Source organism: Dermochelys coriacea, chromosome 1 (genome assembly GCF_009764565.3).
Source record: "Dermochelys coriacea isolate rDerCor1 chromosome 1, rDerCor1.pri.v4, whole genome shotgun sequence".
NCBI classification, from domain to species: domain Eukaryota; kingdom Metazoa; phylum Chordata; order Testudines; family Dermochelyidae; genus Dermochelys; species Dermochelys coriacea.
In genome coordinates this window covers 73,301,456-73,313,741 of record NC_050068.2, presented here as the reverse complement: position 1 = coordinate 73,313,741, position 12,286 = coordinate 73,301,456, and the positions used below count along the sequence as shown (strand labels likewise).

The 12,286-nt window shown below is 40.5% G+C and overlaps 1 protein-coding gene across 6 annotated transcripts in view; it reads left to right on the top strand.

The window, feature by feature from the left end:
- PCDH9 (protocadherin 9) overlaps positions 1–12,286 on the top strand; it is a 931,878-nt gene that overhangs the window by 231,182 nt on the left and 688,410 nt on the right. The gene's annotated exons all lie outside the window — the stretch shown is intronic.

Genomic DNA, 12,286 nt, shown 5'->3' with positions numbered 1-12,286 from the left:
TTTTACACGTGTTCAAAATTTGGGATTTTTATTAGACAAAGAACTTTTTGGAGCTCAGGTAGCAACTGTATTCAAGAGTAGGCATTTTCCTCTCGCTGCTGATGAAGGGAGTGCAGCCTTTGATTTCATATGCAGGGCTTGCTATGGTTAGGTAATATCTATTGTGCTTCCTCCTGTCTCTGAAAAAATGATCAGGTACTTGCATGTGTCCTGGTCAGGTACTTCAGTCCTGTCTAAAAACTGATATTGGGTTTGATTCTCTACCGCTTCTTACCTTTCATAGTTATTTACATCTGTGCCATGTGGTGTAAAGTATCACCATTCTCAAATGGTGACATTTTACATCCACTTTGCATGGATGTAAAGGACTTCTCGAAGAGGAATCAATATTGGACTTCTCTACTGCTATGCACTTTGTGAAGATGAAATTGCCTGGCCTGCTTGAGTTCTCACAAGGGTGACCAAAATAACTGCTATTTAAACTGAGTAAACTCCTTACTCTTCCTAGTACCAAAGAAAATCTGATTCAGTACCAAATATAACAAAAATAATCTAGTGAAACAAAGGGGGCTACATAAGAGATGCTAATATTTTAAAGTATTTTTTCTGATTACATAATAACAAAAGGTTAACAAATAATAACAAGTAAAAAAAAACAAGTAAACAGCATTTATAAGTTCATCCTTTTGTAGTCATACCCTGCATATGAAGTATCCCCTGTATCAGTTTCAAAAGCTTTGGAGTAAATTTTGTTCTAAGTTGCACCATTGTGACCCTGGGATAACCCCATTGTTGCCAAAGTTATTATCTACTCAGATAATAGAGGGAGAACATTTTGGGTGTTTCATTTTTGCACCCAAGAAGTGAATCAGATCACCATATAGATAGAAAATTTTCATCAGAAACTACTCATTCTGAGGTTATAGTGTACTACATAAAAACTGTGACTTTATTATCTAAATAGAGATAGTATTGAGACAGCCTTACTCAATATGGTTCTTTGATCACTTTTACTAGCAATGAGTATATCTTTCTGTTTTTGTTTTTACACCACCTCATATTCACTGCCACCTCAGTCTGCTAATATTTTACTCTTTTAAAGGAGAAAGTACTTCTTCTTTCTTTTGAAACAGATACAGAAGTGCGCCTGGGGTTGACTTGACACTCAGAATTCATCACACTCATATGCTTTGTTTTGTTACTCACTTGGTCTTTTATTGTATGCATCCTGGTAGGGTTGCCAGGCATCCGGTTTTCGACTAGAACGTCCAGTCAAAAAGGGACCTTGGCAGCTCTGGTCAGCACAGCTGACTGGGATGCTAAAAATCCAGTTGGCTGCAGCAGCTGGCTCCGTACAGTTCCCAGAAGCAGCTGGCATGTCTGGCTCCTAAGTGCACGGGGTGGGCAGGGGGGCTCCATGCGCTGCTCCTGCTCCAAGCACTGGTTCTGCAGCTCCCATTGACCAGGAACTGTGGCCAATGGGAACTGCAGGGGCGGCACCTGCAGAGCTGCCTGGCTGCATCCCTGCCTAGGAGCCAGATGGACATGCCGGCTGCTTCCCGGGAGCCGCCTGAGGTAAGCACCACTCGGAGACTACACCCCTCATGCCCTTCCACACCCCAGCCCCCGCCCCAGCCTGGTGAAAATGCCCGAGTGAGTGAGGGTTGGGGAGAGCGAGCGATGGAAGGAAGGGAGATGGAGTAAGCGGGGGCAGGGCCTCGGAGAAGTGGTGGTGCAGGGCAGGGCCAGGGCAAGGGTATTTGGTTTTCTGCAATCAGAAAGTTGTCAGCCCTACAGCCTGGGCATTCACTTTCTTACATCCTGGATATTGCCAAGTTCAAAGAACGTTTTGGAAACATCTTTCCTTTTAAACATGCTCTTATTAGTGCAGTAGAAACACATCAACGGTACATGAACAAGAAGCAGAAACAAGAGAGAACATTTTAGCATATCTTAAGTCAGTATTTTTGCATATTTGGTATTACAGCCTGTTGTCCTATTGCTAAAGAGCATTGTTACATGTACGGAAATTGGAGATTAATGGGCATTGAACTCTGAAATTTTTACTCTTCTAGGAAAAATAGTGTTAAGTATATTTGTTTTTTCAATGGAAAAATCAAGTCTGCTGCCTGTTGTAACACTGTTAGTTTTTTTTAAGGAGCAATACTGTTCCTATTGAAATAAATTATATTAAACCCAACAGACATATATTGAAGAGTTCAGATGTGCCATGACAACCTGGTATTGCATCAGTGGTGCTAAGCTGCACTCCCTCTCAGTAGCCGAAAGAATTAAAGACAACATTGTTCCTAGTATTCTCAAAATTTTGGGTCTGGTTTGGAAGTGGTGTGGGGGGCGGGGTTGACTGAGGGACTTGGTAACCTTTTTCCAAAGCCAAATCATATATTGATATTGACATCAGTTCTGTAGAGGGACACAAGCCATAGTGGTGTAAGTACTGCAAAGAAGCATAGAGAAGGGAGAGAATAATGGAACATGTCTGTCAGCCTGCCTTTTGTGCTCAAAGTAGAAAACAAAGTTTACAAAATTAAAGATGGGAGCAAAATAAATATATTAATCATGCTTTGTGTGCTTAAAAATTCATAAATAGTCTGAAATATAGTAGCAGAAGGGTGATAAACTTGCCCCCTTTTCCGTTTTCTCAGTAGTGGACACTGTCACGCAACAGCACTCAAGCACAGCTTCTTACGGAACGTATTTTCCCTATACTGGGAGTTCACTGCCCTTGTTTTGTTAGCCTCAGCATTTTGAAAGTGTCTGCTCACCCACGGAGCTTGTGAATATATCACTGTCCATGCTGCCTTTGCCTTTTGTATTTACTGGTGTCTTATGCTTCAGGGTTTCTGATGCCCTTGAGAAGCTGTGACCATTCTTTGCATCTTAAAGAGTGCCAACTCATTTATTAAGACAGAGTCTGTGAGGCCTGGATGAATATTTTCTGTCTAACATTTAATAAAACATTAAATTAAAAATGTGACTTATGCTGTGACATGCTCAGTATTACCCTTTCAAGGATTAAATTTGAGAGGCATTGGGCCCTCCTGTTCGGAACGTGACATGTTATCAATCTTGTGCCTAGGTGACAAGGCCACTGATGTTTTCCTGAGGCAGTTGTTTAATAATAAATTTTTCATTGCTGGCATGTTCAATAAATGGATTGCAACATTTATACCCAGTGTGGAAGTTTTACAAGTTCCTTATAAATATCAGTAATGATAATAGTTAAGAACAGAATAATGAATTTATGCTCAAAGAACCCAAGATCAATCAATCAAATTAAATCTAGCCTAGGCCTCTGCTACTGCTTTTGGGCTTTTTATACCCTAAAGTGTACCCTATGTGGATAGGCCTATCTGTGATTTGTTGAATTTCTTAGTGTTTCACTTGTCATATTAATTTAAATCTTTAATCTGCAGACATGTCAAGTGTATCAAGTGGCATATTAAATCAGTATTATATTGCAGATGACGTCTCTGAAGAGCTTGCAATTGTGTAGTGGAATGTAATAATCAGAATAATAAAAAGACATTGCATTTTGATCTTCCCACACTTGTTATCACAATGCCGTTCACCCTTTTTTAAAAAAAAAAAAGAAAAAGAAAAACATAGAGCTTTGCTTGTGGAGGCAGCCCGTTTCATAGAGCTTTGCCACACATTCAAAATGCAAAGAAACAAACTATCAAAAAATCCAAATGGGGAAGGCATGTCAGTTACTATTAGGAATCTAGAAAATCACATCTATGAAGAGGGATTCTATTGCTAGACAAGCGTTAATTTGGCATTTAAAACAAATGGTTATAGTATCATTAGAGTTCCTGATAGACAGGGATAATATAATTAAGAGAGTTAATAAAGGAAAAAGCCACAGAGTATATCCATTACTGTTTTCCACTGCTGTTCACCTTTTGTGTGCAGTCATTTATGCCTATGCAAAGGTGGCATAAAACACTGTCATTTGAGTTTTGCAGTGATCCTGTTAACAGGCTCTTTGCATAGGCATAAATGACTGCAGTGGATAGAGCACTGGATTAGGACTTGGAAGACCTAGAATCTATTTCTTGCTCTGCCACCGGCCTGCTGGGTGACCTTGGGCAAGTCATTTCTCTTGTCATGTTTCTGTGCCTCAGTTTCCCCATTTGTAACGTGTGGATCATGATACTGACCTCCTTTGTAAAGTGCTTTGATATCTATCCATGAAAAGTGTTAGACCTGGATAATAGTATTACACAAGAAGAATGACAGTGAAGAATTGAGCCCTGGCTTTCTAAAGTCTTAGGTCCTGACTCATTACATTGTTACACAAGGTATTCTGAAAGAAAGATACAGGCCTGCTTCTAGAGGTAATACCTTACAAAAAGCTTTGCCGTGCATTTACAATTCAAAGTAGATATTTTTTTAAATGGGGAAAAATTGCCAGTTATCATTTGGAACCTAAAAAACCCCAGATCTATGAGGAAAAAAAAATCTGGTTCTAGACTAATAGATAGAGGGCCTGATTCTGCTCCCCTTAAAACACTTTTAGACCAACTGGCATCAGTGGAGCTATTCCTGAGATACCTTGAGAATAATCAGGTTCAGTGTGTATGTGTGCACACATTACAGTTGCTAAATCTGCAAGGACCACTACTAGATTCTATGGGGGTAGTGTGCAGAGTGGATAGCTTTTTGAGTGCAGATTTCCTATAAGAATGTTCACCATAGATGCACTATTAAGATTTGTCTTTGAGATACAGTAAGTGCACAGAAAGAATTACTGCAGTAATTCTATCAACCTATAGGTATTTAGAAGTGAATTTGAACATATAGTATCTAGTCTCTTTGCTAGAAACTGAAGGCAAATTTATTAAGTTGTATTATATTTAAAATACTAGACTGATCCAGTTTTATATAAGTTAATGGGAGAGCATACAAATTCATTGTTTTCTCCTTTATTCTGTTAAAGAGATTAATTCTAATACTATAGGCATGCAGAATGTACCTAAGTTTGCATGAAGCATGGACCTTTTAAAATTTCCCCTGTCCTGCAGGAAGAGAGGAGGGACCTTTTTTAAAGAACCCCAAGTTGTTCAATAGGCTCTACCCTTCAGGACAGGAGGGATTTGAAAGGGCCGAGAATTGAATACAGTGTAAGAGTCTGCATTATTATAGATGTTGGAATCCTAATGAAAAATATTTCACAGAAACCCACATGGAAGGAGATGTGGTTTTAAACTGTGTCCACAGTGGATTCCCACTCCCATTTCATTACCATGCATCTCATATGTACAATTAACTGCTATTCATTTACTGTTCTCTCACTCTCTTTCTCTCAGAACCACTTAGGTCAATACACCCTGGTTTTCAAGGAATCTTGAAGTGACATCTAATCTCATTTTTCCTACTCTGCTGTACAAACAGATACAATTTTGAATGAGGAAAAAGTTGCTGCTACTGAATAAAAATCTTCCTTTATGGTGATCCATCACAGTATTAAACAAACTCTCCCTACTACTCTTGGATCCAAGCCTAAGGATGTGCCCTCTCCTCATTTAGTGTCTCTCCTCTTTAGGGTGTGAACCTTATTTTCTTAAGTACAACAGTAGCCTTTATTTAATACATCAGTTGCAGTTTAAAAATCAGCCCTTGTTAACAAACTACTATGTGAGGTCCCACAGTTATTTCCTATTCCGAGTAGATGGCAAAACTGCTTTTCTCAGATGTATACAACTAAGTTGTTTCTTCCATTTTAATGCTGCTCGACTGCCTGAGCACATGAAAGTCAGGACTCCCCCTCCCCCGCTTTTTTTTTTAATTTGACTGTTTGAATTCAGCATTCAAATGCCACACTTTGGCACTCAAAATGCACGTTTTTATATGTGAGCATTTGAGCACCCTAATGTGGGATATTGGCATCCAATTTTTAAAAGTGGGCTTAAGGTGTTAAGGATAGCACAGTGATATCAGTGTTTTTAAAAGGGAAAATAAAGATGCACATGGAACTTAGACGTTCAGGTTTCCTTTTTGAGTTCCCAGATTTTTCAGGCTTATTATACCAGAACACAGGAATTGCTGTACTGCATCAGAGTAGTGTTCCACATAATTCACTATCCTTTCTCTAACAGTAGTGAATACTAGAAGCTTCAGTGGAAGGTGCAGAGAACTCCAAAATGGACAGTTATGTTTCTTTCTAAGCCATCAGTTAATGGTTGCCTTATGCATTGAAGAATGAGAGTTTATATCCCCTTATATAAAATAATGTATCCTGTCCAGTGCTACTGTGGATGTTTAATTCTTTTTTTTTAATCTTACTGAGCTCTTAACTTCAATAATACTGTGGTAGTAAGATGGTAAAATGTTTCCTGACACCAACTTTCTCTCTGTCTGGGGGTGAGTTGCTCATTCTGATGAGAACATATTCACCAGAGTCTCTCCCGGCCCTAATGGATGCGTTATACCCTTTTTCCTAGAAGTGGCCAGCTTCTTGTCCCCTGGAATGGAAAAAAATGTGCTTCATCTTCTCAACTCTATTAATAGTGTTGAGATACTAATGGATTGGTCTTGCAATATTGAGTTTGCACCTGCTGATAGTTACCGGCTCAGTCCTGATTCAGTCAGATATATCGATCATTTATGGACCGTGGACAGATTTCAGGGCAATGTCTCTTGGAAAATAAATAAGAAAGGATTATCTGAACTGTGATCCACATAAGATTTATAATATGTGGTTTGAAGTAAAAATAATTTTAAAATAGACTGGTATGGATTACAGGAATATTCTGATTAATGAAATAATAGGCAATAGGCCAGATCCTCAGCTGATGTACATTGGCATACCTACCCTGAAGTCAGTAGCCAAGGAATTGGCCCAGTAGCAAATCCTAAAAGAGACTTACAACTGAAAGAGTATACCAAGGCATCATTGGTTTGAATGCTCACAGCAGTGTTCAGAGCTGGATGCTGAAAAGGCAGGGATGAGAGTTGGTATATGAAAGCGAGTTTAAAACAGAATATGAAAGAAGGAAAATGTGCATATTCCTGTCGTTTGTTACTTGAGAAAGGGAAGCTGCTGAGCTAAGAAGACTCACACTTAAATCACAGCTCTACTCTGGAAATCGACTGTGTAAAAAATGACAGTTTTGTGTGCACCAGGCCGGGCCAGCTAGTTTTTATTCCTTTATGCAACTGTCAGCCCTGCAGAACCAATGCAGCTATGGGAGAGTAAATTGGACTCTTTTGTGTCATCATCAAAAGAATTGTTAGCCATATTCCATTTTCAAGACTGTTCAACCCACTTTCTTCAAATTAAGTCTTCAGTTACACCTATGCAACCCCATTGAAAGCAATAGGGTTTCACAAGTGCAGTTGAGAAGAACATTCGGCCTGCAGAATCTGTATTGCTGGTGGTCGTGCATGAGCTAGAAAGGCAACAGCTTGGCTTTCAAATAGCATGCTAAGACTACAGTGCTGGAAGATAAGCTGAGCAAATTTTGATGGGCAGCCAACGTGGAATTGTTCTGTGCGTTTTTACAAAGTTCTTTTAAAGAGCGGGGCCATACTTGAAAGTAGTTAGGTGGGCATCCTGCTTTCCAAAATACAGAGTGATCTCTGAAAACATTACATTTGATTGACATTGAAGTGTCTTTGACTTATGAAATCATCTGAAACTTTGAATCTCCATTTTTATTATTATTTTTCTGTGAGCTTTCCACTTGTTTAGTATGGTTACTAAAGGGTAGGGTGAGCATGTGTGCGTGCATGCATGTGTAAGGGGACCGTTGTCTGCTTACTAAAACTCAGTAGGGATATTTTGGTTGGCTAGCTCCTAGTACCAAAAGAAAGGGGAAGAGTTAATGGGAAAAACAGGACTCTGAGACTGACAGTCCCTGGAAACAATGGAGAGAGGCCAATGCTCCAGGTCAGCCTAATTGATAGGGCAGGCAGGCTAATCAGGGAGTCAGGAGGCCAGGGGGATCCCGTCCTCAGTGTGAGCTGGAATTGCCGGTCAGTGCTGGGAGCAGAGTCATAGAAGCAGCCCACAGAGCAGATCTGTCCTGGAGGGAGAGCTGCAGCAACTGGAGACAGAGGGACCAGAGCAGCAGCCCAGGGAGCTGGAGGGAGAGCAGCAGCAACAGTGTTGAGGTAGAGAGGAGCTGCAGTTGAGGCAGAGTGGAGCTGAAGCTGTGGCTGGAGCAGTTGGGAGCTGGGTGTAGTGAGCAGCTGAGGAGGAGCTGAGGAGAGTGAGGGGGACCCTGAGCAGCAGGCCCAGTGCAGGGAGATGCCCCCAGACAAGACGCCTTGCAGGCCAGACTTGGAGGGGGATCGTAACCCTGATGGGGCGGGGACGACACTGGGAAAAAGGGTCCTTGCACCTAAAGCCTGAGGGCGTGTGACCACCGCCAGAGCAAGTGTCTGACCCACAGCATCCCTGCAGCACAGCCAAGGCCTGAGAAGGAGGCCTAGGACATGTGAAGAACACACTGTGAACTTCCCTTACATTTCAGAGACTTCTGTTTGTGATGTCCCCGTGCCACAAAGCAGGATTATGTATTTTCGTTTAACCTTTCCCATTTTTCCTTATTTTTTTAAAATTGATTGCTGTTTAATAAATTGTATTTGCTTTGAACTATATGTAATGATGAGTGGGTCAGGGAAGTATCCAGTGCAGACAGAGCTCTCTGGAATGGGGACCCTAGCCCCTATCCTAAGTGACCATGACAAGGTTGGGGGTCAAGCCCCCCCAGGAATCCTGGAAGCCTTGTTGGGGTCACAAGGACTCTGCCACACAGGAGAGTGGAAGAGGAGCCCTCAAAGTCAGGCAGGCCTCTGGGTAAAGGAAGTGGGAGTGAGGACTCAGATCCTTTCGCTAGCTCATTTCACTAGGGTAGTATACAAGCCAGGAAAGTTCCCCACAATAGCGGGACCAATCGCCCGCTTACACATGCATGTGTTTCTTGTATTATACTCCAGAATACAGTGCCTGCTGTCTCACTGATAGAGAGAATTTTGTGGACATAATCATTTGATGTTCGTTTCCTAAGCTTGCTTGATCTTGGTTTGAAGTATCAAGATTTTTCTATCTCAGGAGAAGAATAGAAACAAATGTTTTGTTGGGAAATGTTGCACGCTAGATCTAGATTTTTTTTTCCTGGCTAGCCATCAAAACGTCCAGGGTCTCTTTACCAGACATTTATCAAATCCAATTAAGGTACAATCAACTCTCTTTAACACAATATATACATAAGTTAGCCTGTTGTGGCAGGCTAATGAAATATATCAACCTTTTTGCCTTCCCCCCAAAATATTTTTTGTTGGTTTTTTTGGTTGAATGCAGCATGTCACAAATGAAAGTTGTTTTATTTATTTAACTAAGCTGTTTTGAAATGTAATTGCTTCCAACCTTTCTTTGAGGTATATTACTCTGGGAAGCTATGTCTATGCCTCCTAGGGAAAGCAATGGGTATCCTGCAAAGAAGTAGCTTTCAACTAATCCAACCTGCGGGCTAAAACAGTACTAACATTAATGTTTCTACTATAAACTTGTTCCGTCATGCCACTATTTCATTTCCTGGCTTTTTTTCTCCTTTAATATGCTGTGAGAGTCTTAGGAAAAAGAATGTGGCAGTTGTTGATATGTCAAGAGTTTAGCAGATTAGACACTCTGTCACATGAAGTCAGAAAATAAATTCTAACAAAAAATTAGGTAACTAAAATAACGTACAAGTACATTGGGTTGTTAGCTCATTATTCCTAAGAAGTGTAGCTCAGAGCAGATACTTAGAGGAGAGTCCGTCTGGTAAAGTGGCATTATGAATGGGACTTCATAGAGACATGGGGTAATTTCATAAAGTGTTATTTCCATTATCAGAAAGTTGTATTCATTATTAGATAAAGTTAGCTGGGGAAATAAATTGAAGACAATTTCTTAAACAGCTCGCATTTGTGAAAACACCATTTGAGCAATGAAAGCGGAGTCCTGGAATCTATTTACTGTACTAGCTACACTATTTAATTCAGGGGAAACGGTATATATTAATAAAAATTCTAACATTATTTTTGGGACATTGCCCAGTATCAGTTTGACAGACCCATGGTGTGGGGTCAAACTGCTGTTGGTAAGGTGCACAGTTATGGAAACATAGGAGCTGTTTTGTTCTGCAATCTGATGTGGGGGAGTCTTCACATCCTCTGGTTTGCATCTGCGAACTGGTTTGCACATGACCAAACAATAGTTCAGTCTGCTATGTTGATATTTTTACATAATGTGTCCCCTATCTCCTCAAATGCCAGCTGTTCATTCGGCACATATCCCAACACCATGTGCGTATAGAAAGGGCTTGTCATTTGATTCAACCGCACTTTGCTTTATTTGCAAGGACCACTCAACAGGCCAAACAACATGGAAGCTGCACTGCACTAGAAATATAAAAATGAGCAGCATATTTGGATTGTGAGAATGGCAGAATCTGTGATGAGACAAATCCAACTATGAAACATCAAATTATGGTTTTTTTATTTAAAAAGCAACAACAAAACCCAATCAGGAAATTCCTCCTTGATCCCACAGTGTGACAGAATCTAATCCTGCCGTCTCTGAGTTCTGAATAAGGGAGTGACTTATAACATCTTCTTATAAAGTATCAAAATTGCCGCAAAGTGACCACGTCATATAATATGTAAACATCTGGCTTAAGAAGAATCAAAATGGAGAATACGTAGATTTACTCACTTTCAAAGAAGAGGAACTGGTCATATTGGACTTGTGAAAGACCCCTGTACACAAAGATAAGCAAAATCCCAGATGACCTGACCACACAATTCTGGGCCTTACCACTAGCTCTATGGGTGGCTGGACCTGACTGCAAAAAGAAAAGGAGTACTTGTGGCACCTTAGAGACTAACAAATTTATTTGAGCATAAGCTTTCGTGAGCTTATAAATTGCTCACAAAATATGCTCAAATAAATTTGTTAGTCTCTAAGGTGCCACAAGTACTCCTTTTCTTTTTGCGAATACAGACTAACACGGCTGCTACTCTGGACCTGACTGATGGCTGTGCGGATGTTCAGAATGTGAGACTTCTAACCCAGGCTTACTTGATTGGGACCAGACATCAAGGCCAGTCACTCTTACTTCACCACCTTTAAAAGGAGCAATTTGGGCCAGCGTCCTCAAGGGAACCTTGGATAAATGATGGCCAAGGGAACATATTGAGAATTGGGCAACATTGTTGCCAATGGCAGTATTGCTAGAGATTCCATGTATGCCAGAATCAGCTCATGCCAACGGGTAAACACTCCTTTACTCACTACCTGACAGCAAAGAGGGGTGAGCGCTATTGAAGATACATTCCTAAAGCATTATGTAGGTGTTTATCCCAGGAATTCCCAGGGATTATACTGAGATCTGTGTGGCAAACACTTCTTCCTCATTATAATGCTTCAAAAAATAGACCTTTTTTGGATTTGTATTAAGAAAACTGAAATGAGACAATTATTCTCTCTGATTACAAATATTTCCTCAGCAATGGTCTTTTCCTTGTGCAATCTTTAAAAGACAAATACACCCCTTCGCACTTAAGTTGATGACTAGTGTAAAAGGTTTATGAAACAACCTATTTGACTTCAAAGAAAGATATTTCAATCACCTTTCCAACATTTCTGTCTTACGAATAAGTGAACTAGATGCTTGTTCGATAGTTGAAAGGATAGTAAGTAGGTATTTTCTGTCTATTTAAATACTTCCTATGGTACTCGTCCTTCGTACATTATGAGAGGTCATTTTCTGAATGTCATGGAACGCATAGATCTTGCTGAGATGTAAGCCAATCCTGAGTTAAGAATGAGAAGTTCTTTTCATATTGGAAACACTGTTACAGGACTGCTACAAAACCATTCACGTTTTAAGATCAAACCATAATAAATGAAGGACAAGTCTTATTCTTAACAATTTTTTATACAAAAATCCCAGTTGATTTCAATGGACACTACAGTTGTACTACAATGGCAGGACACAGGCTGGCCTTACCATGAGGCGAACTGAGGTGGCTGCCTCAGGTGCCAGACTGTGGGAGGGCGCCACTAGGACCCAGAGTATAGAAAATTGTGTCTGCTGCTGGTGCATATGTATTCTCTCTGCTCTAGATGCACAGAGATAGTGGAGTACTGTGCTGGAAGAAGGCTGGCATAAGAGACATAACAGGCAGGCAGGAGAAAAGGTGAGAGGGAATAACAGAAAGGAGAAAGAATAACAGAAGCAGGAGCTGCAGGGAAAGAGAGGAGGAGGAGCCT